Source organism: Chanodichthys erythropterus, chromosome 3 (assembly GCF_024489055.1).
Source record: "Chanodichthys erythropterus isolate Z2021 chromosome 3, ASM2448905v1, whole genome shotgun sequence".
Classification (NCBI taxonomy): domain Eukaryota; kingdom Metazoa; phylum Chordata; class Actinopteri; order Cypriniformes; family Xenocyprididae; genus Chanodichthys; species Chanodichthys erythropterus.
The window spans coordinates 64,786,935-64,811,937 of record NC_090223.1 but is presented as its reverse complement, the minus strand read 5'-3'; the positions used below and the strand labels follow the sequence as shown (position 1 = coordinate 64,811,937).

At 38.7% G+C, this 25,003-nt stretch overlaps 1 long non-coding RNA gene and 1 pseudogene across 1 annotated transcript; one reads left to right on the top strand and one right to left on the bottom strand.

Annotated features, from left to right (window-relative positions):
• The window catches only part of LOC137005239 (uncharacterized), a 615,607-nt pseudogene that overhangs the window by 207,870 nt on the left and 382,734 nt on the right, over positions 1-25,003 (top strand).
• LOC137007849 (uncharacterized) lies at positions 19,976-20,848 on the bottom strand. The gene is made up of 3 exons (XR_010892679.1): positions 20,736-20,848; positions 20,226-20,291; positions 19,976-20,033 (listed from the first exon to the last, which is right to left on the bottom strand). It is a non-coding gene; the product is annotated as an uncharacterized lncRNA (long non-coding RNA).

Here is a 25,003-nt window from a genome sequence, read left to right as displayed (position 1 = left end):
GGGAATGCTTCTTACGGAAGCCACCTAATGGCTCTGGTAAAATGGTGATAAATAATTGCTTCTTTATCATTCAACAAATAATATTCCTATTATTTGTAACAAACTGACCTCAAATAACTGTTATCTAAACAGGTTAGAAAAACATATGCTGCATGTATAAACTAATGCCAAGGTCTCTAGAAAAGAGGTTTGGTAAGTTTATATTTACGTTCCACACAGTCGGGTGATCAATCCGGTAGCAGAGACGTCTTCCACTGATGATGCAGGTTGCGTGCAGTGGGAGGGCGCGGAGTTGCGATCCAGTAGTCGTGCCACGCTGGGCTGGAGGATGCTGAACTTCGGTTGCGCCAAGAGGGTCTTTAGGATGGACTGGGCAGCTGGGTCAGATGAATCTTCACAGGTTCCTTTGCAGACTGGCTGCGTTGCTGAGGAGCCGTGTGGTACAAGCAATGTCTGCCAATGCAGAGGTCCTTTGCGGACTGTGCTGCGCTGCTGTAGGAGCCGTAAGGGTCAGATGAGGTCCCTCAACGCTGGGGCCCTTTTGCAGCTAGAGTGCAGCTGGAAGCAATGAAAAAGGTTTTGCTCGCAAAAGCTTCACCTTAACCGTCTTGTAGTCTCTTTCCTCGTCAGGTCAGAAACTCAGGACGTGGAGTGTCTGTTAATGTCTCCTTCCCCGTCGAGCTGGAAACGCAGAACAAGGGTGTGTCTACCTGGGGGACATATTTATCCCTTTCTGATGAGGAGGAGATTGAAATGTGGCGCTTTGCCGATCCTGGAGTGTGATTGGCTACTGTTATCTGAAGCAGCCCCGGTGTTCCCCACCCTAGTGTGGAACTCATTTGCATAGCATAAAGTACAGTGTTAAAATAGTGTCTTTAACATTTTACCCATGCATTATTTCTTTACCAAACCTCTTTCAAATTATTAAAGGCATCGTAGGGAACAGATAGATACCAAACACGATATGAAATGGTTAAATCATCGTCCATGCATTTGTTTATCTCTTAACAGGTCTGTCCCATGACCTGTTGGTTTAGCAGTCAGTAACCATTAACATAAACTGTGCTTTTGCATGAAGATGGAGTGGATGTGATGCAGTTTAGATCAAATTAAGGCCTCCAAACCTAGGTATGAATGGATTTAGATAGATCTCTGTGGCCTCTCTTTATTTCAGTCTCTGCTGCTCCATCCAGGAGGTCCTGAAATAATTTTTATGGCAGTCTTTGCCTAAACCTTAGGAATGAGTTTAATGGCTAGAGTCAATGTGTCGTCCAATGAGAAGTCTTCTCCTTGGTTTTGGTGGGTGCAGAAGGTCCCCCTTCCTGTTCTGGAAGAGGTGTCTGGTAGTTGTCCCAACATCTTATCTGATGTTGCTGAACATTTATTAATGTTCATTGACCAAAGATCCAATCACGGTGTGGAACATCTTCCTACACACCGGCAGTTAGAGAGAGGCCCTGTCGTAAACTGGTCCCTAGAAAGCCATCTTGACTGGTGTTCACAACACACGCATGCTACACGGTAAAATGCATATATCAGAGAGTAATCAAAATGGCTCGGGAATTTATGACTCTGGATAATCTGTATTTTAGAATAGAGATCTCGACTCTGAACTTTACTAGTGCATATTACTAGTCTTGTGGTAAACAATTAATCCGTGCAAGTTAAAACACAGAAAAAATTGTCTAATCATTAATCAAAATCTTTTTACTTCCAGTCTGAAATGGCGTTCCTTCTGTGATTACGTCAGTTTGACGGCTTGGGTTGAAAACGCGTAAACCACTCCTCTGCAACTGTTCGTCTGCTATGAGCGAGAGACAGAGTGGAGGAGCGCGAGAGATGGAGAGGAGGAGCCTAACAAGTGTTGCATGATTTAACGTGTTTCTAACGTGTTCCTTCCAGTTCGTTTTTTAAATGCCCTTCCCTTGCTAACTTCCCTCAGTCTCGTTGACTGGGATGTACGTCATTGCTTACATTGCACTAGTGCCCACTACTGGTGGAAACTTGCAATGGTCTGAACTGGAACGTCCTAAGCCCTCCATTCCAGAATGGAGCTGATTTATTATTTATTCTTTGCCCTTACAAAATTGTTTAATACAGCATTCTATATGTATATATGAGTTTTAAATGTTTTAAAAAAATAATAATTACAATATCATAGAGTTGTTTCTTGTTGGGAAAATTAAACGCGTTATGCTGTCATATCATAAACGTGCTGTATTGTGGGTTATGGAGCTGCCTGAAGTGTACATATGAAGTAGACAAAATCGGGTCTGTCCATATAAAATTCCCTCGTCCACTTCGTGAAGTGGAACACACTTTTATTCTTCTTTATTTCACACACTTCTTCTGACTTAAAAATGATGGCAGAGATTCCCCCGAGGGGAAGTGTTTATGGAAGTTCGCGAGTGCATGTCTAAATCTGGAGTGGAACGCAGCCTAACATGTTTGGTACTTTGTGGCATATTGAAATGTGTGAAGCATGCCATTTCTTTTTGCCAGCTAGTGGCGCTACATATATTGTATATTGTCATAAAGATGTCTTTAAGAAGGACTCAGGCTTTGTCAAGCCACCACGGACACACCCTTCAATGAAAACTCAAGATCTTTGCAGAGTAACATCGCTAAGCCCTTAAGATTAGACTGACCTTATATGATGTGGTTTTGGATGAATCTATATGAGGAGTTAATCACAGTGTAAAACGTCTCAGGTTACGTATGTAACCATGGTTCCCTGAGAACAGGGAACGAGACTCTGCATTGGAATATGAATGGGGAACGTCACGTGACCCAGGTGTCTGAAAGCCAACTATCCAACAACTCCAATCCCTATTGGCCGGCGACAGCCTATGACGTAATATGGTGCGACCCGGAGTAGAGGAGCGCCTGGAGAAACAGTCAGCAGCTATCGTCTTGGGGGACTCTTCTGCAGGCACGCAACCCAAAGCATGGCAAGGAAACACAGTCTTGTTCCCTGTTTTCAGGGAACCATGGTTACATACATAACCTGAGACGTTTTACACTGTGATTAACTCCTGTAAGCCTTGGCCACAAGCATGGATGAGAACTTACAGGCCTTGGACGGGAGCTTGGGATCACTGCGCCACATAGAAGCGCTTGGAGGACACAATTGCATCGCAACCGAGCGTTCCACAGGGGGAACCCCAGCATACCCTCTGGCTGCTCCGCCGTCAAGGGAGGTGAAGGCGGAGGAGGCAGCAGAACGGTTTCGGGCAGGTAAAGGTGCCCTCCACAAACTGGCAACCTCCTCATGCACCTCCGGGAAGAAAGGAACCGGAAGGGGGCCCTGGCGTTCACCAGAGCGTGCAGCCCCTAGAAACCAATCATCCAGCCTCGAGCGCTCAGGACGGGGTGGAGGATTCCACTCCAACCCAATGCCCTCGGCTGCCCGGGCCAAGCATGGCCGTCAGCTCAGGATCTGACTCGGACAACGCTGCTCTCCCAGAGGGAGGCACCGCAGCCGAGTCTTCAGCTCTCAGGGGAAACAGGTAAGGCAGGAATGCTGGAATCCGCTAAGATGCGCCGACACACCAGTACTGCAGAGACTCGCTGAAAACACTCCGGTGAAGGCACGATGCGCTCGGCTCCGAAGCGAAAGCTTGAATGCGAGTTGCTCACGCTGCTCCTTATATACCCACTGTGTGGGGCAGGGCTTGCGCATGCAAATTCCGCAGACCAAGATACTCTTCGTATCATTGGCTTGTTTTGTTAACACTCGAAGGTGTTTGGTCTCTCAGGCGAGACCCCATTCGTCAGTCTCTGACGTAACGTCTCTGTTCCCTCCTTCAGGGAACGAGGGTTACATACATAACCTAGATGTTTTCAATCAGCTGAAAAAGTTCTTAAGTTTGAATGGATACTTTGACAACTTTCAATCTGGTTTCCGACCGCATCACAGCACAGAGACAGCACTCATAAAGATAATAAATGATATTCACCTAAACACAGATTCAGGTAAATTATCAGTGCTGGTTCTACTTGACCTCAGTGCTGCGTTTGACACTGTCGATCACAACATTCTTCTTGACAGGCTGGAAAACTGGGTTGGGCTTTCTGGGATGGTCCTTAAATGGTTCAGGTCATACTTAGAAGGGAGAGGTTATTGTGTGAGTATCGGTGACCATAAGTCTGAGTGGAGATCCATGACATGCGGAGTCCCTCAAGGTTCAATACTTGCACCCCTCCTGTTCAACCTATATATGCTGCCACTGACCCAAATAATGAGAAAGAACCAAATTGCATATCACAGCTATGCAGATGACACCCAGATATACCTCGCCCTATCACCCAACGAATACAGCCCCATTGACTCCCTGTTTCAATGCATTGATGAAATTAAAAATTGGATGTGCCTAAACTTCCTTCAGTTAAACAAAGACAAAACTGAAGTCATTGCGTTTGGAAACAAAGATGAAGTTCTCAAAGTGAACACGTACCTTCACTCTAGGGGTCAAACAACTAAAAATCAAGTCAGGAATCTTGGTGTGATTTTGGAGTCAGACCTGAGTTTCAGTAGCCATGTAAAGACAATAACTAAATCAGCATATTATCATCTCAAAAATATTGCAAGAATTAGATGCTTTGTCTCCAGTCAAGACTTAGAGAAACTTGTTCATGCTTTCATCACCAGCCAGGTGGATTATTGTAATGGGCTCCTCACTGGCCTTCCCAAAAAGACCATAAGACAGCTGCAGCTCATACAGAACGCTGCTGCCAGGATTCTGAGCAGAACCAGAAAACATGAACACATCACACCAGTCCTCAGGTCCTTGCACTGGCTTCCAGTTGCATTTAGAATTGATTTTAAAGTACTGTTACTTGTTTATAAATCACTCAATGGCCTAGGACCTCAATACATTGCAGATATGCTCATAGAATATAAACCTAACAGATCATCAGGATCAAGTCACTTAGAAATACCAAGGGTTCACTCCAGCCGCAGCTGGAACCAGCTTCCAGAAGAGATCAGGTGTGCTCCAACAGTAGCCACATTCAAATCCAGACCAAAACACATCTTTTTATCTATGCATTTGCTGATTGAGCACTGTGCTATGTCCGAACTGTTTGCATTTTATTTTATACATATTATCTTTTTATTCTTTTAATTCCTTTTCCTGTTTTTATTTCATTTTTAATGTATTTTAAATCTTTTATGTATCATCCTGATTCTGACTTTTAATACATTTTAAATATTGCTGTCTGGTTGAAAGAGCTGGGAGAATTAGGAAGAAAGTGATTAGGTTAAAAATTTGGTAAATTTGGATGAGGGGACAAACCATGGGGAAATTTGAACTGTGGTGCATGGTTAAGATATCTCTGGATTACAGTCAGGACACTTTCCAAAGGGGGAAATTTCCAAAGGGGAAATTTGAACTGTGTTGCATAGATAAGATATCTCCGGAAGGGGGATTAGGGCTGTGTGGTGCAGTTTGAGGTGTCTTGGCAAAAGGGGAGATTGAAACTTTGTTTATCAGTTTGAAGTGCCTTAACAGGTAGCAGTCCTGTTGTGTGAGGAAGATCCATTCAGATCCTCTCTGATGGATAGATCCGTTTAGATCCACTCTGAAGGACAACAACAACAACAAAAAACTCCCTAAGACTTCCTAGATCTTCTATCCTTCTATTTACTGTTATTTCCATTCCTTATGTTCTATTTTTATTCTTTTTCTTTATGTAAAGCACTTTGAATTACCATTGTGTATGAAATGTGCTATACAAATAAAATTGCCTTGCCTTCCCTTGCCTAACAACAGGAAGAGGGAAGATGCTGGTTTTATACCTTGGTATTAATTGGAAGATTTCACAGACAGTGCTTAGCTTAAGATATGACTAGTCCTTACTTCTATTATGATATTTATTAATTAATGATTATTATTATTATCTTAAGATGTCAGTGAAAGTTATTTTAAGTTAAAGGGATAATTCAACTAAAAATGAAATTTACTCACCCTCGATTCTAAACCTGTAAACATTTCTTTGCTGAAGACAAAAGAAGATATTTTGAAGACCCATTGACTTCCACGGTAGCCTGGAAGTTTCTAATATGCCCAGTAAGAAGCTGATTAGCTGGTTCAGGTGAGGTAAACTCTGTAGGACAGTGCAGGCCTCCAGGAGCAGGACTGGGCACCCCTGGACTAGGCTGTTAGTCACCAAAACTGACAGAATTAATAATTGGTGAATTATACACACAGTTTGCTGACACTTGAGTGATTCACAATGTATTTCCATATTTTGCGTTTCTGCAGAAGTCAGTCATGTGGGCAAAATCATGAGGGTGAGCAAATAAATCTCATTCTTCATTGTTCATTTAAGCAACAGAGCAGAATACCGTTAATCTTTAAATACTTAAGTTATGTTTTAACAGTGGGGGGCAAGCACTTTTTCACACAGGGCCATGTGGGTTTGGATTTTATTTCCCCTTCATAATAAAAACCTTCATTTAAAAACTGCATGTTGTGTTTACTTGTGATATATTTGATTCATATTTAAATTTGTTTGATGATGAAACATTAAAGTGTGACAAACATGGAAAATTTTAAAAAAAAAGTCACTTTTTCACACCACTGTATTTAGTGACATGGTTTTAAAGCTATATGCTATCCTGTTTGTTGGCCTTAAAACATCTTAAAAATGCACATATGTACACCAGGGAAATCTAAATTTTCTAGGGAAACATGCCCCCGTACCCCCCAAACAAACAAAATTTTCTGAGCTCGGTAATCATGAAACCCTGCGTACGGCCGGCTTATAATCTATCAAATGAAATCTGAGGTAAACGTGTATTACTGTGATAAACTGTGATAAACAAAAATAAATGGGGCCAAACGCGATTGAATGTAAAGGTTTGTGTCTCGTTATTCTATTAATAACTACCGATTGATTTTGCATTTCTATCAGAAATTAAGAATTATTAGTGTCAGTGTAAATAGTGGTGCAAATATCTAAGCTATCTAATACTTCAAATCTCAAGCTTAAATCAGAAGATTTTTTGTAAAAAGATTCACAAAGAGTGGACTGCAGCTGGAGTCAGTGCTTCAAGAACCACTACTCACAGACATGGGTTTCGGCTGTCGCATTCCTTGTGTCAAGCCACTCTTGAACAACAGACAGCGTCAGAAGCGTCTAAACTGGGCTAAAGACTGGGGGTTTGTGTTGCCACTGGCAGCAGTTAGCTAATGCTATTAACTGCTCAAATGTATATAGAAAATGTTAATTGGTAAGCAGCTACCTAATTTACTAACTTGCTAACTAATAATTTTGATGCAATATAAGGTCAGTAAGAGATTCATTGTGCAGTGTAGCCAGCTTCATTGATTATTACAGTATACACCCTGCAAAGTTTTGAAAATGACTAACTTATTTAAATCTGGGATTGAATCCAAAATTATATTGACTGACGTGATGATAACCAGCATTGGATAGGACAGAAATAATTAATAGACCTGCCACATATTCTTTCATGTGTTATGGATTCACAACTACATTAGCTATTCATGATCAACGTTCAACGCTGCTCAACGCTGCTGCCTGCCAGCTGTCTGATCTACGCTCGGAGCTTCGTGGAGATTATCCTAAATCCTTCTCTTTATTCCTATTCGCATAATATAACTTTCTTATTTTTCACCTGATTACTTAACCTATTGCATAGTATTACTAAACGGAACGATTTATTACTAGCAATCCACCAGCGTAATCACCTAGTGTTAGCCATAGCCTGCTAGCTACCGTCTACTTTCTTTTTTTCCTCTAAACCTACCTTCCTTGTCGATTGAATGGCGGATTTATCCGATGTATGTTATTCTGATCTGTCCTCGCCAGATCGGGAAGCTGTGGAGACGTTGCTGCCCGGCATTCATCGATCCACCGCGAGGTACAGCGTCCCGCACATCACCCTCGCCCCAGGCACCGGCAAGCGACCGAGACATCCAGCCAGCGAGTCCCGTGTGCGTTGCAGTTTTTCGGACGGCGTTCATCAAACACACGGTCAGTCATGTCCGACGATTATCATGTGTAGTAAATGCAACATGTACAGCTTAGCTCTTTCTGTCAGCAGTGAGACTTACACATGTGATAAATGCAGGGATATTGTCAGGCTGACAGAGAGAATCTCAGAATTAGAGACACGCATCCAAACTTTAATTGAGGATAGTGAGAATGAAAGGGCCTTAGATACTGCTTTGGATGCGACTAGCCTAGTAAACACTACACATTCGGTTCCGGTTGTAGAAGCCACGCAGCAGGCTAACTGGGTGACTGTGAGGCGGCATAATGGCAAGAACAAACACCACTCTTCCGTTCCGATTAGAACATCAAACAGGTTCTCCCCACTCAGTGACGCACCCACTGAGAATCCTGTTGAAAGTGCCCTAGTAATTGGCGATTCTATTACACGGAACGTGAAAATAGAGACACCAGCCACCATAGTCACATGTTTGCCGGGGGCCAGAGCACCTGACATCAAAGCAAATTTAAAAGTGCTGGCTAATGCTAAACGTAAATATTCTAAAATCATTATCCACGTCGGCACAAATGATGTTCGACTTCGCCAGTCGGAGATCACTAAAATTAACATTAAAGAGGTGTGTGAACTCGCAAATTCAATGTCAGCAAAAGTAATTTGTTCTGGCCCTCTTCCTGTTCGTCGGAGTGATGAGATAGTTAGCAGGTTATCATCACTCAATGGCTGGCTGTCTAAGTGGTGTGCGCAGAATAATATAGGTTTCATAGACAATTGGAAAAGCTTTTGGGGCAGACCTGATCTGTTGAAAAGAGATGGTATTCATCCCTCCCGGGATGGTGCTGCTCTTCTCTCTAGAAATTTGGCAAATAGTCTTAGAGCTGAAACATGACAAACCAGGGCCCAGATCAGGACGCAGACAAACTGGCTAAACCGACCGTCTGCTAGCCGCCTCACGTCACATAACTCAGATAATTCACAGCACATAGAAACACTTTCACCTAGATATTATCACATAGAGACTGTGTCTGTACCTCGAACTAGTAAATACAAAAAACTTCCAAAACCTTTTAAGGGTAAAAATTTAATTGATGTTCAAAAAATGAAAATCACAGATAAATCAGATAAACAAATGATAAAGCTTGGGTTACTGAATATTAGATCTATTTCTTCAAAAGCACTTATTGTAAATGAAATTATCACAGACAATAAACTAGACTTGCTGTGTTTGACAGAAACCTGGCTAAAACCAGACGATTACATTACTTTAAATGAATCTAGTCCTCAAGGTTATGATTATCGACACAATCCTCGACAGAAAGGCAAAGGGGGAGGTGTTGCTGTAATTTATAGTAATATATTCAGAATCATTCAAAAGAATTTCAAATATAATTCCTTTGAAGTGATGGTGCTTTATGTAACATTATGTAAGTTGACATTTGTGCTGGCTACTGTATACAGGCCACCAGGGCACCATACTGACTTTATCAAAGAATTTGCTGAGTTTCTATCAGAGTTAGTACTGGCTGCGGATAAAGTCCTTGTTGTTGGTGATTTTAATATCCATGTAGATAATAATAAAGACGCATTTGGATTGGCATTTGCAGATATTTTAAACTCTATTGGAGTTAAACAACACGTGTCAGGACCCACTCATTGTCGTAATCATACCCTAGATCTAATACTGTCGCATGGAATAGATATTGATGCTGTTGAAATTCTACAGCAGAGCGATGATATATCAGATCATTATTTAGTCTCATGTATAATACAATTAGCCAAGGCTACAAAACCACCACCCAGCCATAAATATTGTAGAAAAATCACGTCTGCCACTAAAGATTGCTTTATAAATAATCTCCCCGAGCAGTTTCATCGCCTTAGTATACCTGACAACATAGAAGAACTCGATGCTGCAACAGAAACTATTGGCTCTCTCTTTTCCAGCACATTAGATGCGGTCGCTCCTTTACGTCTAAAGAAGATTAAGGAAACTAATCCAACGCCGTGGTATGATGAGCACACTCGGGCTCTAAAACGAGCTGTTAGAAAAGCTGAACGTAGTTGGAAGAAAACAAAACTAGAAGTTTTTCGCCTTTCGTGGAAAGAAAAAATGATTGAGTACAGAACAGCCATAAGAAATGCTAGATCTACTTATTTTTCAAATCTCTTAATAGAAAACAAACATAATCCTAGGTATTTATTTGACACAGTGGCTAAATTAACTAGAAACAGAGATTCAACTGCTGACGTTTCCATAGAGCACAGCAGTAATGACTTTATGAACTTCTTTACTTGCAAGATTGATAATATTAGAGAGAAAATTATAAACATGCAACCGTCCACAGTTTCTCTTCAGACAGTGCACTGTAGTGTCCCTGAGGTAAAACTAGAATCATTCGCCGCTATAGGAGAGGAAGAATTATCTAAACTTATCAAATCATCAAAATCAACGACATGTATGTTAGACCCAATGCCGACTAAACTACTGAAAGAAATGCTTCCAGAGGTCGTAGGTCCACTTCTTGATATAATTAATTCATCTTTAACACTAGGACACGTGCCAAAAACCTTTAAGCAGGCTATTATCAAACCTCTTATTAAAAAACCTCAACTAGATCCGAGAGATATAGTAAATTACAGGCCAATCTCGAATCTACCTTTTCTGTCAAAGATACTAGAAAAGGCAGTTTCAACACAACTGTGTTCCTTTTTAGAAAGAAATGGAATCTGTGAGGATTTCCAGTCAGGATTATGACCATACCATAGTACTGAGACTGCTCTCGTTAGAGTTACAAACGATCTACTCCTATCATCCGATCGTGGCTGTATTTCTCTATTAGTGTTATTAGATCTCAGTGCTGCTTTTGACACTATCGATCATAACATTCTTTTAAAAAGACTTGAAAACTATATTGGCATTAGTGGAATTGCTTTGGCATGGTTCAAATCATACTTATCTGACCGTTATCAGTCTGTGGTAGTTAATGAAGAGATGTCGTATCGATCACAGGTTAAATATGGGGTACCACAAGGCTCAGTATTAGGACCGTTGCTTTTCACTCTGTACATGCTGCCCTTAGGAGAGATAATTAGGAAGCATGGTGTTAGTTTTCACTGCTACGCTGACGATACTCAGCTCTATATTTCCTCGCGCCCTGACGAAACCTACAAATTCACAAAACTAACAGAATGCATAGCTGACATTAAAAACTGGATGACAAGAAATTTCTTATTATTAAATTCAGAAAAAACTGATTTCCTAATCTTTGGACCAAAAACTTCCTCACGAAAAAACCTTGAATACTCTCTAACACTTGACGGGTGCTCCATTAAACCTTCGTCCTCAGTTAGGAACCTGGGTGTGCTCTTTGATACCAATCTTTCATTTGAAAGTCATGTTTCTAGTATCTGTAAAACCGCCTTCTTCCATCTAAAAAATATATCTAAATTACGACATATGCTCTCAATGACAAATGCGGAACAGTTGGTTCATGCATTCATGACCTCAAGACTAGATTATTGTAACGCTCTACTGGGTGGTTGTTCTGCTCGGCTTTTAAACAAACTACAGTTGGTTCAAAATGCGGCAGCTAGAGTTCTTACTAGAACCAGAAAGTATGACCATATTAGCCCAGTTCTGTCAACATTACATTGGCTCCCTATTAAACATCGTATAGATTTTAAAATCTTGCTACTTACTTATAAAGCTCTAAATGGTTTAGCTCCCCAGTACCTAAGTGAGCTCTTAATGCATTATAGTCCTTCACGTTTATTGCGATCTCAGAATTTAGGCCAGTTGATAATACCCAGAATATCAAAATCAACTGAAGGCGGCAGATCATTTTCCTATTTAGCACCTAAACTCTGGAACAATCTTCCTAGCATTGTTCGGGAAGCAGACACACTCTGTCAGTTTAAATCTAGACTAAAAACACATCTCTTTGCTCTTGCATACACATAACACATTATCAATACATTAACATTTTTCAAATCCGTTAAAGGATTGTTACGCTGCAATAATTAGGTCGGCCGGAACCGAGAACATTTCCTATAACACTAGATACACCTGTACATCAGAATAAGAATGGCATCTACGCTAATATCTGTCTCTCTGCTTATCCTGAGGTTTGCCGGGTGCTGGATCCAGGCCGTATCCAGGTCAGATGGAGAACCTGCGTCTGGACCTGACTACAACGTAGCCCAGGATCCCCGTATCCGCTTGCATATATTTATATATAATCGATTTTTAATCTCTATAATAAAAATGTACAATTCAGATTTTGATCTCCATATACATTTACATATATATATCTTCCAAGGGGTTTTTTCCCTCCTAGGACTTTTTTCCCAGTGCTAGCACGCTGGGTTTTTCTCCTAGGGGGTTTTTTCCACCCCTGGAAGTCAGCCGACATTGGCTTAATGTAGCACCATCTTGTATATGTTACATATTACCACGCTTGTTTGTACAGTTTTAACCACTTCCCTTTTTTTCTGTGCTTCTAATATGTAAAGCTGCTTTGAAACAATTACCAATTGTAAAAGCGCTATATAAATAAATTTGACTTGACTTGACTTATGGGTTTCTTTATTGTTCATCGACTTTGTCTTTGACTAATATTTTTATTTTCAAATAGTTAAACGAGACATTAAAATAGTTCCAATATTTTTTGTTATGATATGGACACTGGTAACAAGAACAATTTATCATAATGTATGATTGAAAGCTCATATTACAAACTTATTTTATGGTCATGGCAATAAACTATGGAAGTGTCCGCTGCTGAATAAAAAAGGTAATTGCAACTTTTTTATCTCAAATGTGATAGAAACTCGCAATTGCTTGATATAAAGTCAGAATTGTGTGATATAAACAGCAATTGTGTTATAAAGTCAGAATTATAAATTGCATAACTGTGATATAAACTCGCATTTGCAAGAAAAAATGTAGGTAGAAAAAAGGTAATTGCGACTTTTTTATTCTGTGGCGGAAAAAAGCTTCCATAGTCATAATGTATGATTAAGAGCTTATATTAAAAACTGATTTTATAGTTAAGTCATGGCAAACTGTAAGACTTTTAAAGACTTGGAAAGCAATATATCACTTTAGACCAGGTGTGATCAACAAATCAAATCAACATTTATTTATATAGCACATTTAAAACAACACTTGTTGAGCCAAAGTGCTTTACATCTCAAAAAACACAGTAATACGAAAATACAAAAAGAGCTTAAAAACAGACACAGTACCACAGTAATCATCACAGCCAGAGTTCCAGAAACTAAGGGCAACTAAAAGCCACAGAATAGAGGTGCGACTTCAACATCGATTTAAAACAGACTACAGAGTCACAGGATCTAATGTGGAGTGGGAGACAACCGTCGCGCTGCCACCGAGAAAGCACGATCTCCTTTGGTTTTCATCCGTGCTCTAGGAACAATTAAAAGCAAACTCTGAGAGGATCTTAACGGTCTAGAGGTGCAATGCTGCTGTAACAGAGAAGAAATATACTCAGGAGCCAAACCATGCAGACCCTTGAAAACGATTGTCAAGACTTTATATTGAATTCTGTACTCAACCAGAAGCCAATGCAGTGAAGCCAGCACCGGGGAAATGCTAGACCATTTCCTGGTACCAGTCAACAATCTGGCCGCAGCATTCTGTACCAGTTGCAGCCGCAAAAACAGGTTCTTCGACAGCCCCATATAAAGTGAATTACAATAGTCCAATCTGGATGAAATAAAAGCATGAATCACAGTTTCCATGTCTCTGAAGGACAAAATTCTCTTTAATTTGGCAATGCTTCTCAGTTGATAGAAGCTGCTTTTAACAACGGCCCTTACTTGTTTGTCAAACTTTAACTCAGAATTGATAATTACCCCAAGGTTCCTAACTTGGGTGTTTAAGTTCTTAGATAAGGGGCCTAATTTTACAGAGAGCTGGTTGGCGAAAATGACCACTTCTGATTTAGAGTCATTAAGCTGCAAAAAGCTTGTCACCATCCATACCTTTATTTTGCTCCAGGCACTTAAACAAATCTTATTGGCATCATCACTACAACTCAGAGGTAGATACAGCTGGATGTCGTCAGCATAGCAATGACAAGACACATTACATTTTTGGCAGATCACACCCACAGGCAGCATATATAAAGAGAATAATACAGGACCAAGACAAGAACCCTGAGGAACCCCTGCAGATATTAACTGTGTGGGGGAAATGGAACCTCCAAGCTCCACCGCAAATGAACGACCTTGTAAATAAGATGAAAACCAACTTAAAACACTTCCCTTAACACCAGACTGAAATTTATAAAAAAATTTATTAGTACTTAAAAAAGTCGAAAGTTGATTAAGAACTACCTTCTCCAGAAGCTTGGACAAGAAAGGCAATTTCGAAATTGGTCTATTGTTTAACAAGGTAGAGTCCAAGTTGGATTTTTTTTAACAAGGGCTGCACCAGAGCATGTTTAAATTAAGAGGGAACTATACCTCAAGCAAGACTCTGATTTATTATCAGAAGAATTGTAGAACCCACTACATCCCAGATCTGAATTAATAGACGAGGCGTAATAACATCCAGTGAACAAACAGACAGCTTCAGATGTTGAATAACTGTTAACAGTTCAGGCAAGGAAACAGGCTCAAACCTGGAAAACTGATCAAAAGTGCAGTAGTCTGCCTGATCCAAGAGACGGACAGAATTGGAGGCAGGGACTGAGATGTTAGCTCTAATGTTACCAATCTTATCCACAAAAAATTGAGCAAAAGTTTCACATGATATTTCAGAACTGGCAGGAACGGCTAGGCCACCATTATTCAGAGCTGAATTGATTGTATGAAAAAGCACTTTCGGACAGTGCAGATTTTGTGTAATTAAAGCTGAAAAATATTTCTCCTTAGCAGCTTTAACAAACTGTTGATAATGATGCATGCAGTCTCTGAGAATCTTTTAAGAGACTTGAAGCTTATCTTTTATTCCGGCCCATAGTAAAATTGAAAAGTCCTGGAAAATGATTGCTGAAAAAGAGTGGGAACCCTGATTTTTGTAAGAAAAATATCCACATTTATAACTTTAAACTACAATCCCTGGCTTCCAGTAATGGCTAAACACAAGTTCGAGTTTCGGTCGAAGAGTGGCAGAAGTTTATTTGCCCTGGAATTTTTACTGAGGTTGTGTGAGATGAACAACAATGCTATTTTTGCCTTGCCTTTAAACAACACCATATCTCTGACTATCGACACACAAAACTATCATCTATCGGCACAAATTAAAGACTAATTAAAGGATTAGTTAACTTTCAAATTAAAATTTCCTGATAATTTACTCACCCCCATGTCATCCAAGATGTTCATGTCTTTCTCTCTTTAGTCCAAAACAAATTAAGGTTTTTGATAAAAACACTCCAGGAATTTTTCTCCATATAGTGGTCTTCAATGACCTCCAAACTTTGAAGGACAAAATTAAGCCCCTGCTATACTTCGTCCGTCCGCGTTAGTGCACCGTCCGCATGATGTAATTTTCGTCATGTGGAAGGCTCGCGGCCGGCTGCACACCCCGTCTGTGCGCAGTCCGCGTGTAACAGTGCATGCGCAAGTAGTACAGAAGAGTCCACTAGGTGGCAATACGCACAGAATTGAGCACGGTTTTCAGCCGTCGAAACAACATGCTTGAAAAAAAGAGAAAAACACAACAATAGACGGCAAACTCGACAAGCATTTGTGTGAAGAGATTAGAAAGTACCCACATTTGTACAATTCATGTTTGAAAGAGTACAAAGACGTGTTTAGGGTGGCAAATTCATGGAGGGAGATCAGTAAAAATATCTCAAAGTATAGGGACTTTTTATTGTTACATTGTTTCAAATGGAGTGAACCTGGATCTTTGTCGTCAATCAACCTGGAATGCATCAACCCAGACCCCGTTGACCCTGTTGAACCAGTTGCCCTTCCGTCCTCACCATCATCTTCCTCATCAGACACTTATCTGTGCCGTCGCCTCTTTGCTTTGAAGAAGAGGAAAACAGAGCAGTTAACTCCAGTCCAAGAAGGCATAATGGCGAGATTGCAGAAGTACGACGAGGACAAGGAACTTTAGGACAAATATATGTGCTTTGGCAAGATGGTGGGGAAGAGGCTGAGCAAACTGTCCATGAGAAGAAAGGCCCACGCGTATTTGGAAATTTCGCAAGTCTTGTTCAAGTGGCAGATGGAGGGCTGTGACTCTTGATAAAAATAGACTACCTGTTTGTTTTTTTGTTTTTTACTTGTGTACTACTGTTTCTACTTTGCGCAACACGCACATAACACACGTTAAGCAAAGACGATATGTTTAAATAGTTTTATGTAACCAATTTGCTTAAAGTTGACATGAAAAATGACTGTTTACATGGATATACATGTATATCTGTTCTGAATCGCCATGTTTGCACGTAACTTTGCACTACAGAAAGCTCTGGTTTATGTACATAGTTTTGTAAAAACTTTATATTTGTTTAGTGTATAATTATTTGCATAATTTTAATTATTTTTAAAATATTTTGCAGATTTAATATTTATACCATAATGCAAGCACACTTACACAAATAACTGCTTTTGTCTCATTTGTTACAGGGTGTTCAAATGTACAGAATGATGGCAATTGTGTATGTATATAAAAGAAAACATTAGAACTAATAAATATTAAAGCAAAAATAATACAAAGATAGTAAAGACAATATTTTAGGCACTGAGCAGTCAACATCTAGCAAATTTACTACTGTTGTAATGAGCTTTGAATATGTTGTTGACTACTGTATAAATATATGCATACTTTATATTTGTACGGTACTGTGCTGATTTGATCTTTATACAATAATAAAAGCACACTTCCACAAAGAACTGCTTTTGTCTCAGATTTATTACAGGGTTTTCATATATACAAAATGATTGCAACTGTTTATGCATATAAAAAACATTCAAAATAGTAAATAAGCAAAAATAATACAAAGGTAGTGAAAAGACAATATTTTAAGCACTGAGCAGTCCGCATTGTGCTATTTATTTCTCATTTTCTAATGTGTTTGGCATATCGTTCTGTTTGATTACTGTCCTTCAACATTGAGCTGTCCTCTTCTGATGACTCCATGGCAGAGAGCCTTGAGGTGTTTGAAAGAATTTTGCCAGGTTCTTCCTCATCAGAAGTGCGGCTTGTGATGCTCGAGCAGCCAATCCACTGGACGTCCAAAGACCCTCCACCAAGACGCCAATATGCCAAAAGCATTCTCAATTAATTCTTCTTGCTCGGCAATGGTGGTAATTGTACAACTGCTTTCCAGGGTGAGACTAGATCCTGTAGAAAATAAACAAAATAGCAGTTTTTCATTTAAAACATCACATACATACATGTCATTACTATGTTCATATTTCAAAATGTTTGATTTAACAAAACTTACCAGGATAAGGTTGCATCAGATTCACGTGTAGTGGGAAAGCTGCATCTCCAACAAGGGCGTAGGGGCCCAAAATGTCTGTGTCTGGCAGGGCAGCTGGAGGTGGCAACCCAGGGTTCCATCAAGGACTTTTGAGCCAAACTCGCTCTCTTTGAAGATGCCACCATCGCTTTCACATCCATATGCTCCAATGTCCACCATTTTAAAACGGTAGTGTTTGTCATATGCCGCCATTAATACAACTGAATGTGTGCCTTTGTAATTGAAAAGTCACTACCGGCATTTGGAGGGGCTCTGATTTGAACATGCTTACCATCCACGGCACCAACACAAAAGGGAAAGTTCCAAATTCGCCAGAAGTCCTGTGCGATGTCCATCCACTGCTCCTGTGATGGGACAGCAACATGCTCTGGCTGGAGACACTTCCAAATAGCCTAGCACACCTCAGGAATGATTTAAGACACAGTCCGCCTGGCCAGTCTGTAGCTTGCTGCTATGCTATGAAGCGAGTACCCTGTAGCCAAAAAACGCAACGTCACTGCTAACCTTTCCGCTGCACCAACTGGAGCTCGATGTGTTGACTTGTGTTGAAGATTGGGAGCGATTCGATGTAACAACTTCTCAAACATGAAAGCCGACATTCAAAAATACTGAAAATGCTTTTCGCCGTCCATCCTCCGCATCTCTTGCAAGCAAAGTGCTAAATTACCCATCCACAAGTCTCTTCTGGTTCAGCGGCCACACACACCATCGTCTCCTCTTCTTCTTCTTAATTTCTTCTTCTTTCAAGACGAATAAACTTAGAAGCATATCCTTCTCCATCGTTTTTGATTGTCCAGCGTTTCTTCCAAACTATGTTGCAATGGTGGATGCACTACAGTTCTTCTCCGATCATGCCCAGCGAATGTCCCGTTGATAACACGACTCAGTGCTGCCCTCCGATGTCTGGTAGAGCATAGAAAAAATAATGTACTGCGCATGTGTCGAACGTGAACATCTGCGCGCATCCATGGTGTAGTATACATTGAAAGACACACGGACAGGACTGCGTGCAGGCGCGGAAAGTGAAGTATACCCGGGGCTTTAGGCTTCATTCCCGTGTGAAGCCATTCCCGCACAGAGTGCAGGTGTAAAGGCAGGAACACACCAAGCCAACACTGACGAACTAATGGTGCCGAAAGCAGACTGTGGGTTTGGCTCACGTCGGTAGCATCTGTGTTCAATGTTGCCCTGAGACACCAAAGATGAAATGAAAAGATGAAATGCCTTTCCGAACCAGCAGGTGGCAGTAGCTGAACAGCCAATCAGAATGAACAGATGGCCTGCTGGACCGAGGAGCTTTATGTGATCATAAAACATGTTCTTAAAACACAAGTATTTACAAACAAATAAGTAATCACATTTTTACCAACACTGTTAAATGGTTAGTGTACCAAAGAATAAATGAATATTTGAAATTTGAAACAAGGACATGTATCTAAAACATACCAGAGTTCTGCAGGAGAGAAGCAGCTATAGTCATTGTCAGAGCCGCCACATTTTCTGCAGCTGTGGAAAAGTGTAGCGGCTCGTTCTTTAAGAAACATTCCGCAAACTAGAAAAAAAGAAAAGGGATTATGTAATTGAGAATGATGTGTTTGTAATGTAAACAATGTTATTCCAATAAGTTACAACAAGGATTTGCTATATAATAAAAATAGTTATGTTGCAAAAAAGGTTGAATTTGTAGTGGACAGCAGGCTGGATGGCATTCCTCCAAATCACCCTAATTGAAATGTTTACATTATCCAACACTTCTGTCAACAGCTGGTGGAACACCACAAAAAATTGTCTCAGAAATTGCCAAGGGGTTGTTACATGTTCACTCCAAAATGACAATTTTCTCTTTATTTATCTATTTAATTTTCACTCGATGGGTGTTTTAATGCTGCAAGACTGTCCTTCTTTAATAAAATACAAGTGAGGTAATTTTAAAGAAAGATGTCACTACAAGAATGATTAGTGCGAGAAAGTCGCCCTTAACTTACATTGCCAGCAGGAACACTCTTCATAACATCTCCTTGTGTTCTTTTTTAATAAAATTCACCATTAATTTCAATATTTTTAAATAAAAAACTTTATTCTCTCTTTATCTTTATAGTCCATTTATTATCCATCTACCATCCAGGGTGACCGTCTCCATTAATGTTTACCCCTGGTGTTACACTGATGAAAGAAATTCAAACAGTATATGGCATTATGATACATTTAACTTACTTTCAGGACAAAAGCCCCACAGGAACTGCCATCCTGTTGCCACGAATGTGGTATCGTGTCACATGCCCATCTGGGCATGTTGTAGCCCTTCTGTATCATGAAGGTCCTGTAATATTTATGATTTTTGTTTTATGATTATGGGATATCAACAAAATAAGAATTCATTGTATATAGGTACATATGACAATAAAATCATAAATCTTGAATTTATTAGATAAAACTGAATATTAAGAAACACCTTTAGAATTGTAGAAGATCTTGTTTAAAATGTTGATTTACCTTGTCACATTCTGACATTTTTAAATTTTTGCTGTGGTCTCCCCTAGAGGATCCAGGAACACAGCCCTCTTCTCTTGTGGAATCATAATCTTAATAATTAAGATATTGCAAATGATTACAACAAAACCTTAAATGCTAAAATGCTAAATATATATATATATATATATATATATATATATATATATATATATATATATATATATATATATATATATATATATTGTACCCAACTACATGAAAATAAAAGATAACTAAGACTGCATATAAAACATAAACAGTACCGTCAGAGTCCAGTGGTGGTGCTCGTTGATGACCCCTAAGATATATTTGAATTTTTTTGGATCCATCTGAAATTTCAGATGAAATAAATTCTACATTTAATGCACAAACATTTGGGCAACACACAAGAAACCATTCTTAGACCCAAATTTTATTGAATTTCAAAAATGTTTCCAAACTTTTGAATGGTAGTGTATATCTTTTGTTAAAAAAATCTATTTTGTTACAACTGTGTCTTCCTTGTGTTGATAAAACAGTAAGAGGCTTTACAAGATGGATTATATATATTGTCAAGGTGACTCCATTACTGGAGGTCACCTGGAACCCACCCACCCCCACCCCACACAGGAGATGACATGGCACCAAAACTCACATTATCTCTAGTATCTGTTGTATAATATAAGTATCTGCTGTATATAAGTTGTGTATAATACACTGTCTGTATGAAGATCACTACAGAACTTACAACTGTGTTAATCACATTTATATTGCAGTTTGCAAATAGTACTAACCTTGACTTTTGCTCTTTTATATTTCCAGATGTCGCTCATTTCGAAAGAATCAATCCATGCAGCCTTTTCTGTTTAATGCTGGTTGTATTTCTGTACCAAAAGGTACATGTAGGCATTCATGACCTGACAGAAATAAATAAACACATTAGTAAATACGAATTTTTATTAGAAAAAATATTCACAGAGGTGATCTTTTTAATGTTGTTTAATGTTTCTTTTAGATGGACATTTTCATTTTAAACTTTGTATATAGTTTTAACTAAACATACCTCTAGTGTTGTAGTATGGATGCACTTCGTCAGGTGGTCCAGGTCTTCGGAAGTCGCTTGTCTTTAACTGTCCTCACCAGTGCTTTGTGGGCTTCAGATTCTGGACTCAACCAAAGCTTCCTTCTCTCGCTCTGTTCATCAAGGGGCTCATGAGCACATCCGGTAATGTCTGTTACCTGGCCAGTCATGTCGGTTGGTAACATGGTGTATTACTGACACCCATTTCTTCTTCAGCACCTCGGCATCACCCTCACAGGTTTGGGCTCTCCACCATAAATGGTTAACAATGGATGGTATCCACTCTCTCAGGCCTTCACAGTCTTTCCTCTTTGCTACAATGGCCAGTTTTTTGGACACTCCTTTTGCCACATGCCAGGGGTCAAATTCATGGTGTTTTTCTGGGTTACTGACCCTCATTTCTTTGACAATTTGTGGATGCCTGTCGGTGGAAATGGTAGAGACCTTCACTCCGTTTTCTTCTCTGGATTTAAGAGCTTCCTTAAAACCTCTTATCTCCATGGCATTAGAGCTTGAAACTTGAGCGCAGCTTATCACTTTGAAGTCTGCAACTTTTTGACTCTCCACATCTAAAAAAGTGTAGGTGCAATATTTGGCACAATGACCAGGAGAGTCACACCAGCCATTTCCACAGAGGACAACTTCTGTTTCTCTTGACTTCTTACTGCTCAACACTGCATTCTGTTCTTTGGCCCATGTCTTCTCAATAACTGCACATACTTATTCCTAAGTGCTGTGTATGTTTCACTGTGTATGTTTATTCCTAAGTGCTGTGTATGTTAGTACTATCCTGACATTTCAGGATAAGAGATGGACTAAAAGTGAACTCCCACACCTTACTGCCAGATTCTGGAGGATAAATTCTTCACACAGTGGTACAAGAGGATGTGGTGCTGGTCCTTCAGGAGTCACTCTCAAGCTGTCTGTCTATAAGGCCTATAAAAACCCAGTCTTCATGTACTTTATAACACTTCAGCTTGTGATTCTTATTAAGAGAGGGTCATTTTTTAGGATTCTTCACCTAACCTAAGTCTCTGAGATCCTGACACCTCACACTTCTGGAGACTCCAGGTAGGTTGCAGTACTGGGAAATGGTGGCGCTGGAGACTAAAGGGTTCCTGATGGTTTCACACTTAATTCTTCACCTTAATTCTTAATTCTTTTGCAGTTAACGTGTCTTTTCTTCTCCAGCTGTTTTTGTATGACCCCGCTGACCCAATGAGCATTTCACTGTCCAATGGTCATGCTTTAACTTTGCAATTTCTAGTACTACATTAGTATTGCGTCCTTCTCGTGAGTATTTAATAATTTTTGACTTTTCAGTCTGAGTTAAATCTCTTTTTTGGCTCATTTTATCTGTAAAAGAAAACCTGCCTAATAATTCTGCACACCTGAATATAGGGCATTTTTCATTTCCAGCCTTCATGAACAATTATGTATCACTTATAAATGATTAAAAACAATATTAATAGTAGTTATTAAGATTGATGTGGATTGGAATTGGTAAAATGTGCTTGGAAAAAAAATATGATCAGAAAATCAACTTGCCTAATAATTCTGCACTCCCTGTATAATGTAACATTTACAGTGCTCAGCGTAAATGAAAAGGAGCATTTTAAACAATATCTCAGTGAACACAAAAACAATTGTTGACAAGACTAAGTTTAATATAACATCTGTTTAACTTATAACATGAAAGCAAGGTCAATAATATAACTTACACATTGTTCAGTTTCTTTGAGATATTGTTTAAAATGTTACTTTTCAAAAGGGGTTGTACTCAATTACGCTTAGAACTGTACATGTACATTTATTGTTGATATACTGTATATAATGTAACATTCACATATAATAAATGTTTTTATTTAAAATATTTGAAACATTTTACTTTTTTTTACATTTTGTCATTTGTAAACATGTTGTTTTTGCATACAAACCTGACACTGATCACAGATATGTATATTATATAGTTTGACTGTTGTCTTAAATACTTTATCACAAAGCTTTTCAGGTGTTTCAATTTCACATATTTTGATGTTTTTCAATTTCTTTGACTGTAAATAGTGTTTTGAGTTATAGTTGGTCAAAGTTATGTTACTTTAAAATGACAGAAGCATGTTTTGTGAGCTGGTTTATGTGTGACTCCATCAAACTGCAGTCATCATTAGTACAGGTCACTTTTCACATTAGAGATGATGTGCTGTAAATCACTGCATCATGTGATCATGACCGTCATATTACCTGCTGCTACATAACAAAGACTTTATATGTGACTCCATTAACACTGCTTCATTAGTACAGGTCCTGTCGTTTACACATCAGATGTGCTGTAAATCACTGATCATGACACCTTCAGATGCTCTGCTTCTACATAACAAAAGCTCTTTATGTGTGAAAACAACATCTGTTTAATTCATCATCTACACTGAGGATATTTTCAACTTAGTACAAACCTTGAAAACCCCAAGTGACAGATAATTTAACTTGTTTTAAACAAAAACTCACTTAAGGTTTTACCTCGGCAGAAAACAGGACATAACATATTATCCCATTTTACTTATCCAGTAAATGCTTCTTGATTTAAGAATTTATATTTGGACATAATTTCCACAAGAACTTAACCTGGGGAATTTTGGAAATATTCCAATTTGGAACCTTAACCAGAATTTATGGGAAATTTATATAAATTTGATATAAATCATATACAAACATAAATATGAAAATTTAGTTTGGTCATAATACCATGAAATAAAAGTTATTTCTCTTTTTTCGCATCCAATTAATTCTAATTTAGTGAATATGTAAAATAAATATATTTTTTATTGCAGCAATTGTTATGCATGTATTATTTATTTTAGTGTCACATGATCCTTCAGAAATCATTCTTAATATGCTGATTTGATACTCAATTATCAATGTTGGAAAGTTGTGCTGCTGTGATTCTTTTTTCAGGATTCTTTGATGAATAAAAAGTTAAAAAGCACTGCAATTGTTTAAAATAGAAACTTTTATAGCAATACAAATCTTTAATATCAATTTAAAATATCCTTGCTGAATAAAAGTATTCATTTCTATTTAAAAAAGGAATAAAAAACTTACTGACCCCCAAATTTTGAACAGTATTGTATATTGCAGAGATGTTCACAAGTCCCAAATGTCCAAGTCAAGTCTCAAGTCTTTGTTTAGCAATAATTCATTCAGCTAGCTATTTTAGAAGTGTATGAGGCTAAATAAATTTTAAAAACCATTACAACTGATTACTTCTACAGAATGTCTTTTTTTCCAAAATGGTCTAATAAAGCACACAAGGTTTTACTCAAATCATTACTTTTATTTTTATACACAATCAAAAACAACTTTCAAACTATTACATCTGATCCACTTAATGTAATTTAAAATGCAGATCTACATTATCTAATAAGACATGCAAATATATTTTCAAATTCATGAGATGAGAATATGGTAAACATATAATTTTCATTTTAAATTTTCATAGAATTTCGATTCAAAAGAATCATTGAAACAGAACAGAGAAATTTTCAGAGAAATTAATTGCAACATGTTTTATGCAGGTATGCATAACACTAAAATAATTACAAAAATGGTACTGTTTTCTTCTACAGTAAATTTTCATAGAATTTCGATTCAAAAGATAAAATCAATGAAACAGAACATTTACATTTTCAAAGAAATTCATTGTAAAATGTTTTATGCAGGTATACATAACACTAGAATATTTACAATACAGTACTGTTTTCTTCTACTGTGACAAAAGAAGATCTTTTCATGTCCAAAGACAAAGTTTTATGCAGACTGGTTACATTTCAGAAAGATTAAATTTGATAGTGTTTTTGCACTTAGCCTTCAGCGATGAGGGCATATAATGAGTCCACCTTGGCTAAACACCCTCTCCACTGGGGCACTGGAAGCAGGAACTGCCAACACTCTCAATGTCACCTGTTTAAGCTTTGGAAAGTCTTT